Source organism: Thermobia domestica, chromosome 15 (genome assembly GCF_964235325.1).
Source record: "Thermobia domestica chromosome 15, izTheDome1.hap1.1, whole genome shotgun sequence".
Classification (NCBI taxonomy): Eukaryota; Metazoa; Arthropoda; class Insecta; order Zygentoma; family Lepismatidae; genus Thermobia; species Thermobia domestica.
In genome coordinates, this window is record NC_137468.1 from 77,471,580 (window position 1) to 77,494,525 (window position 22,946).

General features: G+C 37.7%; 1 protein-coding gene and 1 long non-coding RNA gene across 7 annotated transcripts in view; one reads left to right on the forward strand and one right to left on the reverse strand.

Moving 5' to 3' along the window:
- Positions 1 to 22,946, forward strand: part of LOC145671102 (uncharacterized) — a 215,632-nt gene that overhangs the window by 69,254 nt on the left and 123,432 nt on the right. The window lies entirely within an intron of this gene.
- Positions 1 to 22,946, reverse strand: part of LOC145671101 (uncharacterized) — a 153,076-nt gene that overhangs the window by 45,561 nt on the left and 84,569 nt on the right. The window contains exon 3 of one of the 6 annotated variants that reach the window (XR_014128452.1): positions 347 to 416. The exons of 4 other annotated variants lie outside the window; for them this stretch is intronic. This is a non-coding gene — a long non-coding RNA (uncharacterized LOC145671101). The remainder of the gene's footprint in view (positions 1 to 346; positions 417 to 22,946) is intronic. One more of the 6 variants, XR_014128450.1, reaches the window with a different exon arrangement.

Consider the following 22,946-nt stretch of genomic DNA (forward strand, 5'->3'; position numbering starts at 1 on the left):
TGGAGAAGAATGGAAAGAGTTAGTTGGGTCGAGCGGAAAACGAATGAGAGAGTGTTAGAAATGGTGGGTGAGAAAAGAACACTTTTAGATATTATTAGGAAGAGGAAGAGAAACTGGTTGGGACATTGCCTAAGAAGATATTGTATCATGAGGGACGTCCTAGAGGGTATGGTGGCGGGAAAGAGAGGGAGGGGGCGAAGGAGACTACAATTAATGGATGATATTAAAACAGAAAGATCATACGCTAAGACGAAAAGTTTAGCGGAGGACCGTGGAGCATGGAAGCTTCTCAGCTGCGGCAAGTGACCTGCCAATAAAGGCAGAATACCTATGATGATGATGAGACCTTGCTTCCTGAAGTCTTTCTTAACCATATCTAAACATTCTCTTCTTGGTCTCTCTCAAACTCTGTAACACTCAAATCACATTTTAAATATATTATTTTAAGCTAGGTACTTATATATATATATATATATATATATATATATATATATATATATATATATATATATATATATATATATATGAGCTGGTTATTTCATTAATTATGCATTTTGTATTCCAATACTATAGTTAATTAATCAAAAATATCCACTTAAATTGTTGTAGACGTTAGTTTGTTCGTCATTACTCTTGGTTTGTAATACTAATAATATGCAAAATACGATCATCAATATTAATTATGGTCAATAAAAATCAAGTTCCATGAAATACTTTACACAAAATGAGCTGAACACTCAAATATTTCTTGTTCAAGTATTCCATTCGAATGCGCAGGACTATTTACTTACCGAAACTGGACGAAGCTAGCAATAGTAGGATATCCAATTACTTTCCCCGTATTTCTTAAAAGTATTGGGACACTGGAAACTATGAACCTTGAGTAAAAGGGTAAAGATAGAGTTATTGATATCACTATATAAGAGCTGAGTAATAATGACTTGATTACAGTGGCATATTGAAAAGGAACAGTGACGTGACGACGCTATAGGGGAGCACCCCATGGCATCGTCCGCTCTCCCCCTCAACTGTCCCGTAGATCAAGTATGTAACCAGAATTATTTCATCGTGGCCATATCTTCTCGTTGGGGGCCTACTAAAACTTATATATACACGACAGAATTATTATTTTTATCATTTGTTTAATTTAATTTTAGTATTCCCTTTTAGGGCCTATGATAGTCCGATCTCTAAGCTTATGATGTATTACCCCATCGAATATTTCTATGCTTAATTACATAGTGATTTGCACACAGCGGTTAATGTTGTTTTCTTATAAGGTACTTTGGTTCCCTGTAGTGTCAAGAAGTTAGGTCATTGACACACATTAAAAAAAAAAAAAAACGATAACTTGTGTTTGCAGTACGGTACCGAACATCATTTACTTCCCTCGTGGCCGTGAAACAAATAATGCGTGAACGTGAATGTTGCACACGCTTTCTAATAAAAACAAGCAAGGAAAATTTACTTCAGTATTGTTCTTTCTACAGATTTGGTTAATTGACCACGTAAGCTTTGTTGACTCAGATGCCTCCTTTCAACTACTTTTTAACGCTAATTAGTTCCATTGTGCTAGTTCATTTTCGTAGCTAAATCTCTCAAAGGTTTGTAGTCTACACAGCAAACATACATGAGTGTGTTTAATGACTAAACAAAGGAAGATTTTCTTGACGGTTTTGGTGGAATTTTTATTCAAATATTTATATTAATATTTGAGAAGCACCATTTACAGAGAACAGGAACGGTTACCTCAACGGAAAATAGGGTTTAGTTTGAACGCATGATTAATTTGTCTGTCTGCACGTCTTGAAGCAGTCTTAAAATAATGCCTGAAGTTATCAAAAACTGATAACGTAAGATATCTTCCGGATTCTAAAGAGAGCACATAACAGTCTTAAGTGGATGTATTGTTTTCCTTAGTAGTATTAGTTTTCAAAGGTCATTTTTTTTTTTTTTTTTGTATTTCACACGTGACTACTAGACACGTTTATTCGTTTATTATTGTATGCATTTAAGGTTCTAAGGGTTTAGATAGTTGAAGGTTCGAAAGTGATTATACGTCCTTTCTCAAACGGAGAAGGAGGTACAGGTCAGAAGTCACCATTATCTGTATTTTAAATATGTGAATAGTATCTGTATTCTCCTGATGAGATGGGTGTTATAGGCTGGCTTTTTATTGTAAGAACTAGCAGTAGTGTGCTACATTCAAGATGATCCGTGCAATGCTCAATACCTGTCCGAAGAAAGAAGTGATGCCTATTTAGCACGATTAATCGCGATAATCCAGTTTACGTACTGTTGAAGGGAGCTCCCCTAGCGAGTGGAGCTCTCTAGTGTCGGCACCGGAGTGTTTAAAGGCAAGCTCACGTCCCCATTTTGGTCCCAGACGTCCCCTCCCTACCCTAGAGTATGGAGAATAACATTGTGTGACCACAACCCGGGAGAGTCCAACCTATTTCTAGAAAACCCTGTAAGCCAGGGGGGGGGGGGCTATAATCCTAGTCCTGCCTGCCTCACAAGGAACGGAGATAAACGTGTCATCCGGACATTCGAATCAACGTAGTCCATTCGATAAACATAACAAAGATATGTTCATAAACAAAAAAATAGCTTCCATGGACAACGGAGTAAGCCCCTAGGGCTCATTAACCCTGTTAGTATAAAGAAAATCGTAGATTCACAGTGAAATAACTATTACATCAACACTGTTCGTTGGAAAATCATGGTTCATAGTTAATTCTTTTCAGCATGAGACAAGCTTTCCAGAGGTGCTATGTATTGGGGCCCACAACGTACTTGAACAGGGAAAATTGGGAGAATGTCGGGAAATTTCCTCCAGAAATCCTTCCCATCAACTTTGGACTCGTCTGGAGTCACCCTGGATAAAAGCACACAATCCAAATGTATCTCGACAAATACTTCAGAAGATAAGAAATGAGTGTATCAAGTTTTGTATTGATATACGGAATAAATATGAGGGAAAAGCTTGTATACCAATACACGCTTTTCCCTCATACCTATTTCCCCCCTCCCAATTTTCCCTATTCAAGTACGTTATGGGCCCAGTACATAGCACTTCTGGAAAGCTTATTTCATGCTGAAGAGAATGAACTATAAATAATGATTTTCCGATGAACAGTGTTGATGCAATAGCTATTTCACTGCGAGTTTACGATTTTCTTTATGCTAACAGGGTTAGTGGGCCCTAGGGGTTTATTCGGTTGTCCATGGCATCTAATTTTTTGTGCATAAACATATCTTTGTTACACTTATCGAATGGACTATGTTTGATTCGGATGTTCGGATGACACGTTCATGTCCGTACGGCAAGATCTGGACTGCAAGGAGGATGTCCAGAAAGCAAAAAAAAAAAAAAAAAAAAAAAAAGCCCTAAAATTTGTCACCCATAGGCGGCTGCCTATTTGCCCTACATGGACGAGCCAGCTCTGTTAAGTACATTAATAAATAATTGCGTCGATAAATTTATTTTATTTTTCGTTTCCACTATACTTTGAAAGATGTGACAAATGAAGGCGGGACTTTCTCCAAATTCCTCATGATGCTTTATCAATGAATATTCTAGGCATTACAAAAGTAATGTTACGATCATCGGACTTTCATGGATTTATACGAAACAACAGAGTTTGTGATAAGAGCATGGGCGGTGATTAGGGGGGGCGGTAAAGGGGGTCAGTTGCCCCGCATTATTTTGAAGTAACCCCTTAATGTATATAGTTTCATTTAGAAAAGTAAAGTTTTTGTATGTATTCACTGCTTCATAGAAAAAATGGTGCCATATATTTGCCGTTCCGTGAGTATGTATTGGTTTTCTTCCCGTGGAGTAAAGAGAACTACAGGAATTGCGTTTTAATTGCCACAGAGAATAACTCCAAAATTAACCTATTGGAGCACAACAATTTCAGCATACTTTCACTTCTTACAAGGGCTCGATATATTCGTCAGCCGCGTTGAAACTAATTAAGAAAGCATTTCGCGAAAGAAAAAAAAGTCTTTCACAAGTTATTTTTTAATTGCACAAAAATTGACAGTTCCTAAAATGTCTTTTCTTCTTTTTTCTAAAGTAAGGGAAAAAAGCGTAATAAGAAACAACTATCTTTTCCATTGTTTTGTATTGCAATATATGAATGACGTTGTGTGTTAGGGGTGTACGAGTGTACATACAATTAAATTTAGTGAATTCAACATAATTCTAGGTTTTAGTGTTATTTTGTATAACTGGAGTATGGAGTGATTCTAAGTATTGTTGTGTTTTGATGTGCTCCAAGAAAGTGAAAACCGCACCTAATGGTAACGAACATGTTTCGGGAAGTTGCAAAAGCAAATATTTCTTTAAATGTCGTAGCATATGCTTGTAGTATTTACTGTCTTTTATTTTCTAAGAGTAATAACATACATTTAATAGCATGTGTGGAATTAAAAATTAAGTTGTTAATTAATCCCTGTTTCAATATGACTTTTGCAAAACAAGCATCATTATTTATTACTATGATTAATATTATCCTTTCTATTTATTTGTTTTGCAAATTTGTTTTTCAATAATCTGATCACACAGTTTTCCAGACAGAATTTAAGATGTTCATGAGCAAGGAATCAAATCACTTTTGTTGTTAAAGAGTACAAAGGGCTACTCCTACTGGCGTTGCTCTTGTTCTTGTCAATTTACTTAATAAAATATGAAATACTATATACGGTATTTTAACTGAAAAAGATATTATCCAATTAGTTATACAACCTTTCGTAAAACAAAATATTAGAAACAAGGAGGAAAACTAACATTTATATGCAAATATTCAGATCATGTCTTGCCCCCTACTTTTAACGTCCAACCGCCGCCACTGGATAAGAGGCTAAGCTGTAAGTGATTCGAATGTGTAATAGACAAAAGAACATTTTATACTTTTTCTTGGACTTATTTCTAACTTTGAGAAAATGCTATAATTATCTGATTACTATTTCTATTACTATAAATAATAATACTATTATCATTTTTTTTAAATGTTCTTATCGTTTGTATTAGTAACAAGCTTATTATTCAAAATTTTGCATCACATTAAGTTGTCATTAGGAATTTTTATTTTTGCATTTGGTTGCTACTGTCGCTTGAATGCCAAGTAATTTTTCTTTTTCAGCTGAAGGTCCGCTCTGACCTTTTGACCATTTCAGGGTCACGTATCCGGATCTGGACTTTTAACCCGGACTTCTATCTCGTGGAGTAACAGATCAAATCGAATCACATCGTTTAAAATGTTTCACAAATGGACACCGTAGTCGCCGGCAGAGATATGCTTTCTACCGAAACTTGATTTTTAAGCTAGGGGTCACAGTAGCTCAGTAGTTTGCCACCATGTGCTTTCGTTGCAGACCTTATTTACAATCAAAGAACAATTCCCACATGTCCTGTTGTGAATGGAATACAACTCACACAGAGTTAACCCTTTTGCATCTGCGTGATCACAGAGGCAATTCGCCTCCTTTCTGAACACGGGTTTGGAACCAGCTATGGCGGAGTTATGTAGCTCGATGAATTAGCAAAAGTCCTGTAACAGGATTCTGTGCCTGAACCCAAGTCCGAGTGAGCGCGAGTTTCAGTGAGCTAGCAAGAGCATATTCGTGCCTCATTGAGGATAGCGACCCTCAATGAGTGAGGTTATTGAGCGGGAGATTGAGGTAGGGCAAGTCTCATTGAAGATAGCCACCACAGTGAGTGAGGTTAATGAGCAGAAGATTGAGGTAGGGCAAGTCTAATTGAGGATAGCGACTACCAATAGGCGAAGTTAATGAGCGGGAGATTAAAGTAGGACAAGTCTCATTGAGAATAGCGACCCCAGTGAGTGAGGTTAATGAGCGGGAGATTGAGGTAGCACAAGTGTAATTGAGGATAGCGACTCCCAATGAGTGAGGTTAATAAGCGGGAGATTGAGGTAGGGCAAGTCTCATTGAGGATAGCGACCCCAATGAGTGAGGTTAATGAGTGGGAGATTGAGGTAGGGCAAATCTCATTGAGGATAGCGAGTCCCAATAAGTGAGGTTAGTGAGCGGGAGATTGAGGTATCGTAAGTTGAGGATAGCGACTCCCAATAAGTGAGGTTAGTGAGCGGGAGATTGAGGTAGCGTAAGTTGAGGATAGCGACCCCAATGAGTGAGGTTAATGAGTGGGAGATCGAGGTAGCGCAAGTCTCATTGAGGATAGCGACCCCAGTGAGTGAGGTTAATGAGCGGGAGATTGAGGTAGCACAAGTGTAATTGAGGATAGCGACTCCCAATGAGTGAGATTAATGTGCCGGAGATCGAGGTAGGGCAAGTCTCATTGAGAATAGTGACCCCAGTGAGTGAGGTTAATGAGCGGGAGATTGAAGTAGCGCAAGTCTAATTGAGGATAGCGACTCCCAATGAGTGAGGTTAATAAGCGGGAGATTGAGGTAGGGCAAATCTCATTGAAGATAGCGACCCCAGTGAGTGAAGTTAATGAGCGGGAGATTGAGGTAGCGCAAGTCTCATTGAGAATAGCGACTCCCAATGAGTGAGGTTAATGAGCGGGAGATTGAGGTAGGGCAAGTCTCATTGAGTATAGCGACTCCCAATGAGTGAGATTAATGTGCGGGAGATTGAGGTAGAGCAAGTCTAATTGAGGATAGCGACTCCCAATGAGTGAGATTAATGTGCGGGAGATTGAGGTAGGGCAAGTCTCATTGTGGATAGCGACCCTAGTGAGTGAGGTTAATGAGTGGGAGATTGAGGTAGCGTAAGTCTCATTGAGGATAGCGACCCCAGTAAGTGAAGTTAATGAGCGGGAGATTGAGGTAGCGCAAGTCTAATTGAGGATAGCGACTCCCAATGAGTGAGATTAATGAGCAGGAGATTGAGGTAGGGCAAGTCTAATTGAGGGTAGCTACTTCCAATGAGTGAAGTTAATGAACGGGAGATTGAGGTAGCGCAAGTTGAGGATAGCGACCACAGTGAGTGAGGTTAATGAGCGGGAGATTGAGGTAGCACAAGTGTAATTGAGGATAGCGACTCCCAATGAGTGAGATTAATGTGCCGGAGATCGAGGTAGGGCAAGTCTCATTGAGAATAGTGACCCCAGTGAGTGAGGTTAATGAGCGGGAGATTGAAGTAGCGCAAGTCTAATTGAGGATAGCGACTCCCAATGAGTGAGGTTAATAAGCGGGAGATTGAGGTAGGGCAAGTCTCATTGAGTATAGCGACTCCCAATGAGTGAGATTAATGTGCGGGAGATTGAGGTAGAGCAAGTCTAATTGAGGATAGCGACTCCCAATGAGTGAGATTAATGTGCGGGAGATTGAGGTAGGGCAAGTCTCATTGTGGATAGCGACCCTAGTGAGTGAGGTTAATGAGTGGGAGATTGAGGTAGCGTAAGTCTCATTGAGGATAGCGACCCCAGTAAGTGAAGTTAATGAGCGGGAGATTGAGGTAGCGCAAGTCTAATTGAGGATAGCGACTCCCAATGAGTGAGATTAATGAGCAGGAGATTGAGGTAGGGCAAGTCTAATTGAGGGTAGCTACTTCCAATGAGTGAAGTTAATGAACGGGAGATTGAGGTAGCGCAAGTTGAGGATAGCGACCACAATGAGTGAGGTTAATGAGCGGGAGATCGAGGTAGCGCAAGTCTCATTGAGGATATCGAACCCAATCTCGAGCGAATGTGAGTTCTATTGAGATTAGTGACCGTGAGCCCCTTTGAGGATAGTGAGTTGAGCCCGAGTAAGCCATGATTTTAAAATGGCCATCTCTAGTGTGTCCCCGTGTAAAAATGTGTTTGCATAGGCTTAGGTGTATGAATGTGAATAATGCGCGTTTGTTTGTTAATTAAATATTCCATTACACTTGGCTGATATGCACCCAGTACTCTTATATTCTTATATTTACAATCCTAGCTATAAAAGGAAAAAAAGGGGCCTCGGTAGCTCCGTGGTGATGCGTTCACTTCTGGTGCGTGGGGTCCTTGGTTCGATCCCAGTTCGTTGGCGTGGAAGACCCGGGTTCGACTCCCGACGGGAGCTCAGTGGTTCGGATTCCGCGTCAATCATATAGCCTCGCTTCTAAAGGGACGTTAAACTCAAAATCAACTAAACTCAATCCCAGCTAGCGCCAAGCGAACTTTGTGGTCTCGGGGTTCTTCTGTTTCCTCATACGTTACTCATTTTACGATTCCATTCATTTCTCATTATCATCATCTCTAGCCTATCCGGCATAACTGTGGGAAAAAAACTGAAAGATGTAAAAGGAAAAAGAATGTCAGTCTGTGTGTCGCGTTATCCTGGAATGTTAAACATGGTTGGAGACAAGAGCCACAATGAGAATTCTTATAATAAACAGCAAGAATGCATCACACTAATTCCTAATTGAAAAGAGCCACGCTGTCGCTACTTGCACTATCTCTTGCCTCCACGACACGAATAGATGTCACTACTTATAGTATTGTTGTGTATAACGAAACCCTTCAATAATTGCATAAAAATATGGTATGAAGTTTGGGGTGGTTGGTAGGCATACTCAAGAATAAATCAATAAATAAAAACTAGCGAACCTGCACGTTCTGCGCAAGCGCAGGACACTATTGTTGCCTGAATGATGAATATGATACAAAATTTTAAATATTTATGGCTGGCAAAGTAGTTTTAATAACATGTTAACAATGTCTTTAAGAATTTCTGGATAATTACTCGAATTTAAAACGTCCTCGAATCTAAGACGTACTCCGATTTCGCTGGGTTAAATTAAGGAAAAATAGTAATGTGCCGTTTTTACTATTACTAAAGCGCTCTTTGATATTGGTCATTTTCGATTATTTTTATACATCCCTCTCCCCTCCCCATGTTGCGGGGCACGGCATCGGCAGTATCATTGTCCATCTCAGCGACCCCAAAAGCAGAAGTATCACTGTTCATCTCAGCGACCCCAAAAACTATAGATTCGACACTAATATCAGTCATTTTCGATCATTTTCATATGTCTCTCCCCCTCCCTCAAGTTACATGTCAAAGTGATATAACAAAAACCATCTCAGATTCGAACTTCATCTAGTTTGATGAAAATTTGATCGAAATCGGTCAGGTGGTTGAAAATTTGATCATTTCCTCCTCCCCCTCTCCTATGTTGAATCGTCAAATGATAAAAATTATTCCAAGCCTGAATGTCAGGTATGTTGAAAATTTGATTTTTTTTTTTTTACATATGCCCTCTTCCCCTCCCTACATTGTGCCGTCAAAGTAAAATGATGAAAACATGCCAGGTCCGAACTTATCTATGTTGAAAGTTTGATCGAGATCAGTCGGGTGGTTCAAGAGTTAAGTTTTATTCATTTTCATATATTTACCCCCTCCCTTCCCCTAAGTTCTACCATCAAAATGGAATAATAATAATAATAAAAAACTTTCCAGGTTCGAACATCATCTATGTTTAAAATTTGATTGAGATCGATGGGGTGGTTCAAGAGTTATTAACTCACGAACATGGTCACTTTTGTTTTTATGTTTATTAATTTTGGTATATCTGCCCCTCCTCCCCATCCCCTACGTTGTTCCGTCAAAGTGAAATGGTAAAATCCATCCCAGGCATGAACGTCTACTATGCTGAAAATTTGATCCAGATTAGTCGTTTGGTTGAAGAGTTATTACATTTTATTTATTTTTTATAATTCCCCTCCTCCCCCTCCCCTAAGTTCTACCGTCAAAGTGAATAGCTAAAAACACTCCAAGGCCAGAATTGCATCTACGTCAAAAATTTGATGGAGATCGGTCGGGTGGTTCAAGATATTAAGTCACAAACATAGTCACTTTCAATTTGGATCTGAAACTTTTTGTTCACAGATACTGCTATTAATATCTCGTATATAGATAATGTTAAATGTCAACAAATAGAGCTTTTAGTTAAGCAAGACCTGCAGTGTACAGCGGGATGTAGGCTTGGGCGCAATGACATACGAATAATTTTGTTGTTACATGCTACTTAGGTAGTATTGTTTCGTAAATTTGTGTATTGTGACTCAGTAGCGTCATTTTAGATTTGACTTGATATATGTAAAATTTCGCGTTTTTCACTGACTTACTGCTATTCTATTGATAAAATCTATATAAATGTCAAACTCAGGGGGGAATGCCCCTCCCTGCCCCCTAAATGATGCCCCTGTTGTGGCTGGCTAGAATTGTATTAATGTTAATTTGGACCACTATACAAATAAAATTACAGTATTAAAAAAGACAATTTCGAAAGTTAGAGAAAATATGACATTTGAAGGTAACATGATCTGCATCTTCCTTCTTCCTCTTCACACCGACAAAAGACGAAACAAGTTTCATGCTGAACCGTACAATATTGTTTAGCTGTAAGAGCTGAATTAACCCCGAGTCTCATAAGTTATGTTTTTCTACTTCTAGTTTTAATTATGGAGGAATGTGCGTCGGGACCGTAATACGACAAATTGTGGAGGCGTTAAAATACTAAATAATACTTTTGATAAAGTGGAAACTTTCAAATATTTAGGATCAATATTAACAGACGAAAATCATATTCACGAAGAAATTAAATGTCGACTAAAAGCAGGGAATTCGTGTTACTATTCGGTTCAAAATCTCTTGTCGTCGCGAATTCTGTCGAAGAATTTGAAGCTTAAAATATATAAAACGATAATCATGCCTGTTATTCTGTATGGTTGCGAAACATGTTCACTTACTCTGAGGGAAGAACATAGACTGAAAGTATTTGAGAACAGTATCCTGAGAAGAATATTCGGACCCAGTGTTGAGTAAGTTACTTGTAAAAATGTAACGCGTTACAAGTTACTTTACTTTCTCTTAAAATGTAACGCGTTAGTAACGCGTTACTTGCCCCCAAAAAGTAACTGTTACTTTACTTCGAAAGTAACGCGTTACTAACGCGTTACTTTTAGGTCCGAAACTTTAAAAATGTGAAAAAATTATGACTTCAATTTTCCGTACTACTATTACTACCGCTATTATTATTATTATTATTATTATTATTATTATTATTATTATTATTATTATTATTATTATTATTATTATTAATTATAATACTGTATATAAAAAGCAAGGTAGGCGGTTTGTATTTGAATACTAAAAAGATAGTTGATTGCCAACCTCGGTAGTCGTGAAGTCTAGGAGTCAAGGACATTGTTCACGAGCTTCTGAATTTGGGTTGAGGGTCTAGGTTGAGTATTCGGGCTCGAGCCGAACACTGTTAAAAGTTATAGGACACTGGCCAAATATCTTCAAAACTTCTCGGCCCGGGTTTAGAATTGTCAACGACTCGAGCAGCTTGGCTCACAGTTCATTCACTATTGACCAGAACCGAGAAGTAAGCCGAGCCAACAGCTCACCCAACCGACTCGGCTAGAGCCCTCGGCTCATTGAGCCGAACCGAGCAAATGGCTCATCCCTACCAAGCCGAGCCAGCTCGAGCCATCTTCTCCGTTGAGCCGAGCCGAGCTGAGCTGAGCTTTTTCTAAAAAAATCTCTTGTGGTATCGTTATCGAGACGAGACGAGATGCAAGTAGTGTCCCATCTCGTGAGCAACACTAAAAGTATTCCATATTACTGTTTAGCTTACATTTCTCATGGTTTTCGTTTTCCAGTGTTATCAGGCCATGATTTCAAGACGACTTAAAACGAACGAGCCATTTATCAAACTCGACTGGACTCGAAACTCGCCGCAAAAAAAATGAATTGGCTCGGAATTCGACTCGAGGATATTACCCTTGACTTGACTCGAAACTCGACTTGAATTCGAGTCGAGTCGAATTTTAGCTTGACTCGTGCTCATCCCTATGTGTTAGAAAAAATGGTTGCTTATAATTATTGTGCTAAACTAATTATATAATAATAACAATGTTGTTATGTAAAATTAAAAATAAAGAATATAGAGAAACATTACACTACTCTATAATCAACGGGACTCTAGGATAAGCAAACTGATCTGAAAGAACTCCAATATTACATATCATCAGCAAACTATTGTCTAGTAATAAAGTAGGTCTGCTCATCAAAACAGTTTATTCATATTAACCCCTTACTGTATATCGTTAATTATGGCACCCTAGTTGTTGATAAATATTTTCCGCCGGGGCACTTCAGACACTTTACTTTTAAATTCTGTCCACCATCATTCTCAGCTCTTAAGAAAAAAGTATTCTTTCAAATGTTCGAACAGTAAAATATTTTCATTCTCCATCTTTATAAAAACAACACCAATTAAAGTAAAATAGACTACCGGTATCATTGCACTCCTAGTTCACTCACTGAATGGATTGATTTGGAGCTGTCAAAATCTACGACAAAATCTTCCAGGTGCTTGCAATCAGTACACGTGATTTCCCTAAGGCTGTCTTCATCTTCAAAAAACAACAAATGTCACTACAAATTTATCTCTGTGTGTCTGTGACTGTCGGTCACTGACATACGTAGTTCATGCTCGAGTGTTTCATTCTGAGAAATTCACTTACAGGAAAGAAACATTTGTTTCCGAAAAAAAAATATACATATATTGTAGTTACTCATCCGAAATGTAACGCGAAAAAAGTAACGCAAACTAGGCACGTTACTTAAAAATTTGTAACGCGTTACCGTTACAGTTACTTTGGAAAAAATGTAACGCGTTACTAGGAAACGTTACTTAAAAAGTAACGCGTTACAAGTAACGCGTTACTTGCGTTACGTTACTTCCCAACACTGTTCGGACCTAAGAGAAACGAGAATGGGGAATGGCGGAAACTTCATAACGAGGAACTACATAGTTTATACGGTTTACCCAACATTGTTAGGGTCGTCAAGTCTAGGAGGCTTAGGTGGGCAGGTCATGTAGCTAGAATGGAAGAAAGTAGAAACGCTTTCAAAGTCTTGACTGGAAGACCCATAGGAAAACGACCATTAGGAAGACCTAGGCTCAGATGGGAGGATAATATTAAGATGGATCTCGCAGAGATAGGAATACAAAGTAGAAGCTGGATGCAATTAGCTAAGAATAGAAGACAGTGGAGAGCTTTTGTGAACGCGGCACTGAACCTGCGGGTTCCATAGGCCATAGAGTTAGTTAAATAGTTAGTTAGTTAGTTATTTGGTCTAGGAATTAATTCGTGCGGGTGGACAAGAGATGGCGCAACGAACGGAGCGTCCCACAGTTCCGTGTATCCACACATGTGTTGCAAACCCCTGTCATCGCGTATCGTTCGTAGTATAGGGCAGTGGATTAAAGCGTCAACAACACCAGTTTGTAGTTAAGTGAACATGACGCAATTTGTGCCTGATAAAGTGTTTTTGCGGGGTGTCCTGCTGCATTACTTTAACATGCAGAAAAGTGCGACTGAAAGTCATCGTATTTTGGTGGAAGTGTATGGTGACCATGCTCTAGCTGAGCGAACGTGTCAGAAGTGGTTTGCACGGTTTAGAAGTGGTGATTTCGGCTTGGCAGACCAAGAGCGAGCTGGACGGCCAAAAAAATTTCAAGACGACAGAATTGACAGCATTGCTCGAGCAGGATTCGTGTCAAACGCAGGAACAACTTGCAGCAGCATTAGGCGTTGATCAAACAACAGTCTCCAAACGCTTGAAAGCCATGGGAATGATTCAAAAGATGTCACATTGGGTTCCACATGAATTGAAAGACAGAGACGTTGAAAGACGAAAAACCATTTGCGAATTGCTGCTTCAACGACAGAGCAGAAAGGGGTTTCTGCATCGAATTATTACGGGTGATGAGAAGTGGATCCATTACGAGAACCCTAAACGAAAAAAGGCCTGGGTGAAACCAGGTGAACCAGGTCCATCACAACCAAAACGAGATATTCACTGTGCAAAGGTTATGCTGTGCATATGGTGGGATATGAAAGGTGTGGTGTACTATGAGCTGCTGCAACCGGGTGAAACTATGAATGGAGAACGTTATCGACGACAATTAATGCGTTTGAAGCAAGCTCTGGCCAGAACACGACCAGAATGGGAGAACATACATGATAAACTTATTGTTCAACATGATAACGCTCGCCCATATGTCGCAAAACCGGTCAAAACCTATTTAGAAAATGTCGGATGGGAAGTTTTACCCCACCCGCCGTATTCACCAGACGTTGCTCCTTCGGACTACTACTTGTTCGATTGCATGAACAACGATTTGATTGGACAGCGGTTTACTTCTTCAGAAAATATCGAAACATGGGTCTCTGACTGGATCGCTTCCAAGGATGAGGACTTCTTTCGCCACGGAATCCGTACATTGCCTGACAGATGGGCGAAAGTGTGGCTAGCGATGGACAATATTTTTCTTAAGGTATTTATGTATTTTGTGTTTGTACTACAGCTTCAATGTGTGCGTACCAACCGCACGAATTAATTCCTAGACCAAATAGTTTTAATTATGACCGAATATAAAGAAAGATTTTTTTTAAAAAAAGTAATGTTTTATAAGTGTTCCTAATATTATTTTCATGATTGCTACGAAAATGTTTAATTGTAATGATAAAGTAGGTCAAATTTACAGTTTTATATAAAGTGAGTCAGTGCTCAAAGATTATTGTTATCACGATTTATCAACGTGATGTCTGACTGCTACATATTTTCGTTTTGTTTTTATTTTTGTTTTTGAGAAGTCTAGTATTAGAAATTTTGCTTCTCGTACTTATGTTAAGACCAAGGTTCATGAACGCAGATACCCACTGTAAAAGTAGGGTCCGAAGCGCTACTCGGGCTTTTTATCCGATGCTTTGTACTCCCACTAAGGTTTGATTATGGAAACATGCTCACTGGAAGCGATTCTGTATCCATAATGCTACAGAGCATGCATGACTGTAATACCGTACTTTTTAAACCATAGTGGGAATCATAATCATTTTACATTAGCGTAAGTAAAATTTGTGTTTGGTCGTTCCTTATTCGTATATCCCATAATTCTTTATTAATTGGGAAAGCACCTGACTTGGTGACTATATTATAAAGTTAAACTTGTCCTTTTGAAGTAGGAAGACCTGTATGTCTGGAACAACAGCATAAATAACTTCTCCATTTTTCCTGCCTATCACATGAATCTTCAAGAAGAGAAGTGAATAAGTTTTTAAAAATATATGTTTGTTTTGTTTTATTTCATTTTGCCGCACTTACAGAAGAAGGAGAACTATCGTTAGAAACCAAAATAAACTACTTATACATTCCCGTAGCATGGTAAAAAAAAATCTTTCAGTTTAACGTCCCACGATTATATTCTTTAGGCTAAGATAGACGATGGTTAAAGCAAGTTAATGATCATGGAAGAATTGGTGGATTGTGGGAGGAAACGGGAGTACCCCGAGAAAACCTACGAACACGATGTTGTCCACCACAGATTTACTAGGCCGGGAATCGAACCTAGGACTACCGTGCCTCCCATTGACTGTAGTTACGTGTTATGCTTATGACTTGACAAATCAAATATTATGTATGAGTATATGAGCTAACGATGCAACAAATTGAATTGAATTGTACGTTAAATTGTCGTACTCTATCACCTCTCAAAAGACCTTGTCAGTATTGTCATCAAGAAAAGCACAGTTTAGTATTTCTTTCTCTCGTAGTTAAGGTAAACATGATAGTGTAAATGAGCTGTATTACGTAAAGGAACGAAAGTTACCTAAACAAACATAACATATTTACGAGTAGAGCGATAATCGTACTTTTCAATTTCAAAAGTTGAATGTCTTATTTCTTATTAGTACTAAGATTTGTATAGGGCCTAACGGTAATAAAAATAACTCTACATGAGTGATGTAACTAATTTTGCACACTTATGACCATTTCTTGCAGCACATGAATATAATGCTAAAGCAAATATATTTTCATACTCTGTCCTTTACCGTTTTCCAAAGTCGAATTTGAAAGTGGAACAAAGTTGTCCTGAACAGATTTCGCAGAATTTCTCTCTGATTTTATCTCCTTCTTAAAGTACTGTTTAGTTCCTGGTGTTGACATGTAAAAGAGGAATCTTACTTGGAAATTAGAATCCAAAGTTCAATTAAATATTGAACAAAAAACACATCCTGTACCCAATAACATGACTCTTTAGCAAGTGTCTTCCGCAGACACTTTTTTTTTTTTTTTTTTTTTTTTTTTGCTACTGTTTGGTTGCGACATTTTAGGTGTTAATGTTCTTTTTATCATTGTTTACTATCTCGTAGGCAGAAAATATAGCTACTCTGAGAGACTGAATATTGTACAGGTTATCCTAAGTTTTCAGACTTCACTGTTAGGTCATTTACATTGAAGTTGAGGACTTTCCATATACGACATACATATACATAATACATGTTTATCTTCGTCTTTATCTAAGAATAGTTAATACGCCAATCAACTGTAATATTCCTCTCATTCTTTCTTTCAGTTGTGGCTCGTGAGGAGAGTCCCAACGGTAACAATCACAATTTACGTCACAATCTTAGAAAGAAAACCTACGCAATGTCCTAATTCTTATATAGAAGATTTGGAACATATTTAGGTTTTCTTCTTTTAACTTGTAGGGACAAAATGTTAATTTTTACAGATATAACATCCCTCACAAGACGCCACTGCTTTCTTCCATTTCGTCTCTTTCGTTCATTATACTTTCTGCCACGTCTCTCGGAATGTTTTGTTTCTTAACATTATCCCCAAGATTCTTCCTTCTCTTTCATTCTTTCCCTTTCTCTTTTTCCTTATTTCTCTCTGTTTCCTTCTTTACACTTTCCACTTTCTCTTTTTTCTGTTCTTTTTATTCTCTTTCTTTTCTTTTCGTCTTTCTTTTCATTTTCTTCTTTCTATTTTCTTTCTCTTTTCTTTTCTCCCTTTTGTTCCTTCTCCCCTTTTTCTTCTTTCTCTTTTCCCTCTTTTCTTCTTTCTCTTTTTCTTCTTTTCCTCTTTTCTTCTTTCTCTTTTTCTTCTTTTCCTCTTTTCTTCTTTCTCTTTTTTCTATTCCCTCTTTTCTTCTTTCTCTTTTTCTTCTTTTCCCTCTTTTCTTCTTTCTCTTTTCGTACTTTCTCTCTTTCATTTTCCCTTTCCTTCCTTCTTTCTTTTTCCGTTTTTCTATTCTTCTCTTTTTGTCATCTGAATTAGACCTATGCTCTGCATGAAGAAGAGATTTTTAAAAAATATATAATTTATAGTACTCTATCCATCTGGCTCATCAGTCTATCTGTCGGCAGGTATCAGAGAAAAGCGGCAATTTTTATTTTAAATATGAATTCAACGTTTTAAAAATAGGTTCCATCTCCGTATTTATCTCTACTGGACCCGGTTGATAAGATATCAAGAATCAATTACTGATTTGAATTCAGTATCCAAAAGTGTATTATAATAGATATCTCATGTGCTAGAAACTTGAAACCTGAAACCGACTGACAAAAATTGGTTTTGAAACCGGAAGTGATAGTAAGATTGAGGATAATGCAAGCAAGAGTAAGAAATGATTGTTAAATTTGCAAACTGTGGTGTGTATAGATATGTGAAGACTTATTGAATAATTCTGCCCATGTGCCGGATTAAAAACGATGAGAAATAGTGGAAATGCTTCTGTAATCTATGTATATACATGTAGAGATTAAACATTCCTAGAAGAAGTTTCTTCTACTCTCGTGTCCTTCTATTGAAACAGGAAACTCCAGATTTAACCAATTAGATTTCAATATTGGATCCCCCATTGAGCAACAACAGTATGAGAGCATCTCAATTATAGGTTCAATTTCTGCTCTTATTTCTGTATTGAAATCGGAAGTGAAAGTTGTACTGCTTACTTGCAGTTTGAAAATTGGGATCCCTTTAGTTCGGAAATCCATCAAAAGACCTAATGATCAGGCCACTAGTAAAAAGTGCCCACGCTTGGATAAATTTCTAATTGCCCCTTTTATTCTGATTTGAGAATTTTGCATCCAATGGAACTATTTTTAAACATATCCATCCATGGAATTATGAGAGAAAATACTTCAAATTTGAAGTATTAATATTCATTTATATATATATACTACACTTCAAATCACTTGCAGACCATGTGGTTCGGATTCCACGTTAATCAGTAGGTCCACGTCTTATAGCCACTCTGCTGAAAGGAACGCTAAACTAAACTCAACTCAAAACACTTGCGGATCATTGGGTTCAGCATTCTTAATTATAGTAAGTTCAATTAAAACAATAAAATTATTTTTTTAAAAGTTTAACGTCCTACGAACATGCCCTTGAGACTAAGGGAGACGAAGACATGCAATTAGAATTGTATCAATCATGGGCACTATTACTATTGGCATAAGCGTTACTTCTAAGATTCCAAACTTATGATTCCAAACTTTTATCCAAACTTATGATTCCAAACTTATGATTCCAAGTTATACCTTATGATTCCAAACTTCATACGTAAAACCATTTGTTTACCATTGATTGATTGATTGAAGTTCGTAGAAACGTTAAGTTTTTCAATATCTACTTTATATAAGATAGGACTTACTACTTAAATAAAGTAGGATACGAACAACTACTTATAGATTTGAATCCGAGCTAAGTTCTCACACCAAGGATCAACTTGGAATCACGCGCGTTTGTAACTTATCCAAACAACTATTCAGATTTGCATGCGAAGTAAGTTTCCCTACCAGGGACAGAACACAGAACTACGTGTTTGCCACTTGACCATGAAAGGACAATTTGCCTAGACAATGAAGTTTTATTACTGTCAGATAACATTTCCATACTTTAACTGCATTTTTTTTTTTTTTTTTTTACTACAGACCTCTTTGCTCTGTTTGTCCTATACCACATTTTTTTTCTGTAGTTTTGGTAAATATTTTTGAAATGCTACTCTTTCTAAAGGAAAAAAATCAGTCCGAGGAAACTTCATCCCTCATTTTGTATGTTTCAACCAGAGAACTAATAAATTCAACTGAAGACAGTAAAGAGGATAATTCTTAGAAGATTCAATTTTGTCCGCTAGATGTCAACCACTGGAGAATGTCTGCTGCCATCTAATGGTGCTATATGTAACTTCTAGCATTCTACAATTATACACTTTTGTTTCAATAATACAAAATTGGGATATAGATAACCACCGTTAAAGTCATGTTACCCGTGAAAAATGTTAACGAAATTACGGTAACGGACGGAGGTTATGGAATTGATAACCTCAGTCAAGATAGTCAATTTAGCTATTTGCTGCCGTCTCCCCCCAATAATAATAAAAAAATAAAAAAATCGCATTCGTTGAAGACCAAGAGTTACCGTGCGGAATAACGGTAGTATTAACTTTAGAAACTTGCAAGGCTTACTAGCGCGATGCGAATAAAGTCAAGCTTTCATCTATGTCAGTGAGTACCTACACTGGAAAAATTTATAGTTCTTAACGGGAGATGTTGTTTCCAATATGGTGTAGCAGTGGTGCGATGTCAATATTAAGAAGGCATTTGAAGAAAAACTAAAGCTTTCGACAGGAAATATCAACATAAAAAAAGAACTGAAGGAAAAGCTGATGAAAGACATACATTTGAAGTATGATGTTGTATAAATGTGAGATATGGGCTGTTGGGGAAGAAGAAAATCGAAGAATGGAAGTCTACGAAAAATGTGGTGCTTTAGAAGAATGTTGAAAATTAAATTGATGGATAAAGTGTTCGAATGAAAGAGTCCTCGAAATGGTAGGTGAAAATCGACTGTACTGATGACCATTTCGAAAAGAAGGTATAAGGTGATTGAATATATTTTGAGACATGGAAAAATAGTACTACTTGCTATGGATGTAATAGCAGAAATGAAATACGCATAGGAAGTCTGCATTTAAAGCATTCGAACCAAATAAACAAGATGTAGGAAAGAAAAACTACAAGGAAATGAACAGTGCTGGATTGTCAAATAAGCTAAACAAGCTATAGGTTAGGGCTCCACTCGCTTGGGGACCCAAAAATTTTAAATAAAAAAAACTGTAATTTAATTTCCAAATAAAAAGAAAAAGCAAATAAGATAAACGCACATACAACAATGGTGTATTGTATTGATATCTACTAGGCTTTTATGAAGCAAGTAATGGGGCTCTATTTCTCAGCCCCACTTATAATGAAGCCCTTGTTATTCAGCCCCGCTTATAATGGAGTCCCCGTTTCCCAGAAGTGCTTGTAATGGGCCCTTGTTTCCATTTAGATATCCATTAGGTCCATAAATTAACATATAACATAGATTCAAACCTTAAAAAACGGCGACATGTTACCGCTGAAAAAGCTTGACTATAAAGATCCCCTAAAGCTTGACCTATAAAGGGCCCCTTTCAATAGCTTAAGATCCCATCAAACCTAAATCCGCCACTGGAAATGAACAATCTGACTCAGGATAGGGAAGAATGCAAAGCTGCATCGAACCAATCGGGAGTTTATTGGCACAAGAAGAAGAATTGTATTCATTAATCAATTTACGAGATTTAATATTCGTATAACAGTGAAAGAATTTCCATGGATTGTTGAATTGCTCGGAACATTACTCATAAAGAAGAGAGAAGGTATACTGCAATAACAAGAATTATTTAAAGAGAGACCTGGCTCTAGAAGTCTCCCTTTAGCTGTACCAATGGATCTATCATGGAGCAATTTTCATTCTTTGAAATTTAATTTGGGCTTAGCATGTCTTGATGCACGTACATTTTTAGTTATATCTATCGAAAGTTATCTTCTAGTGACTTCGTACGGTACATCTTTTCTAACTTGCGTCAAAACACTATAGCTAAGGCCTTCTAATGACGTAAGTGATGTCTGTAGTCTTTTACCTGCTGATAACAAAACTAAGTTTTCCTTACGTATTTACTGATGTCTCTTTTTTTATCTTACAACAGACTTTGGAGTAGTGGATTTGTGGAAACATATATTGGACGCTCGTCGTGGGATTTAAAGCAAGTGCTTAGCTGCAGGATAATAAAACGAGAGCACAATATTTACGTCAATCCCATATGTGTACAATTTATTCCTTACGTGATGTCTCGCTCGGAGTATGTGAATGTCGTGTGTCACTATACGTATCATCATGACATAATGTACTTAAGTAAAACCTGTGCCCGAAGTACGGCTGCCAAGTGCTAAAGAAAGTTGTTGTTGGTATTTGTTTTTGAAGGATCTATCTTAGAATGGTATTTCCTGTGCTAAAGAACACTAGCAGTTGCAACCAAACCTTCGGCCTGTTGTGCACAATAGGTTAAAAAGATGCTTAATTAAAAACTCTTAATTAGGTAGTTTACTGTACATTTAACAAATTTGTTTTACTTATTTTTGAGTTAGCCCACCAAACATCCAAACTCCATACCGGATGCACACCCAGACATTTTTGTAGGGAGGGTCCAAGTTTTCCGGAGAGGGGGTTCCATACTACAAGCGATTACGTTCATGAAGTATTGAACGAGTATTATTCTGTACTCGAAAAGATGATAAAATTGTAAAATACTTCGACCTATATTTTCAGAAAAATGACGATAGAACTAGATTGATTTTATAGATAAAGAATATAGATGAAGTGTAAGATCAAATTTTAATGCTACATCAATTATTTCCCCATTAAACAAGTGTAGTTTTATTGAAAAACATGACAAATATATGTTGAGTTAGGAAGTTTTCTGGGGGGTCCGGACCCGATGGGCCCTCCCGTAGATGCACCCTGCTCCATATCATATTTTAAATGCAGTTATTCAAGAACTTCGTTATACACAATAATCCCGCAGGTAACGACGTCTATTAGCTTGACGGTTTAGTATTAAGAATTAGTGCAAGACCTTAACACATTTTCAGTTTATTATAAGGAATTCTTATTGTTTCTCCTGTCTTTCTACGATTAACATTACACATCTCTTAAGCAATGTTGTATAATGTTCCAGGATAGTAGATTGACCTTGAAGCACCGACTGACATGTTTCCATTTTATGATTAGGATAATTGAATGTCAACTACACTTAATTTGTGGTATCAAAATTTTGAAATTGTAATTTCTTAAGACTATATTATTAGATTTGATTTGATTTTCGTTTAGTTTAGCGTCCCTTCAAGTAGTGAGGCCATACGAGACGTGGATCCACAGCCCAACGTGGGATCTGAACCACATGAATCCCTGCCGGGATCGATCCCAGGTCCCCCACCCCAGAGGCGCACAACAACCGGGCTCCACGAGGGAGCTCATATATAATTTGAAGTACATCAAATAGAATGATTAGTTTTTTTTAACAGAAATGATTTAGCCAAGAAATTCGTAAAAAGTTTATTAGGTCATAACATAAACAACACATACCGGTACTCTTCATCTAAAAATATCATGTCCAAATCTTGAAGGACAAGAAGACTTAATGGTCGAGCGCTCATCTCTGGTGTGACAGTTCCCCAGTTCGATTCCAGACCCTGTGAGTTTGTGCTGAACAACGTCGTGTCGTTGGGTTTTCTCGGGGTTTTCCGTTTCCTTGCATATACTATTCTCATTGTATCAATTCTTTCAAAACCCTTCACTTTCACGTAATCATCCGTCTCCTATTAGCCTACAGGATATAAGCGTGAGAAGTAAAATTGAAAAAAAATGAAATGAAATCTTTAAGTTTTACGTCCCACGGTTATGCCAAAGGAGACAGTGATGATGAGTAATGAATGAAATGGTGGAATGAAGAAAGTGGATGGAAACGGGATAACCCCGAGAAAACCCACGCACACGGTGTTTGTCCACCACAAAGTTCACTTGGCAGGGGCTGGGATCGAACGCGGGACCTCAAGCACCAGAGGTGAACGCTCTACCACTGAGCCACCGCGGCTCCCACATTTATATCGACATCACGCTCATTTTGTGAGATGAGATGCGGGAAGCATCAACAGTTCGTATACTTATGGACAAGACACTGCTTCTTTGTCAATGAATATCTCAACAATTTTCTCTTGCTCTTTTTAATTACGTCCAATATTATTCTTT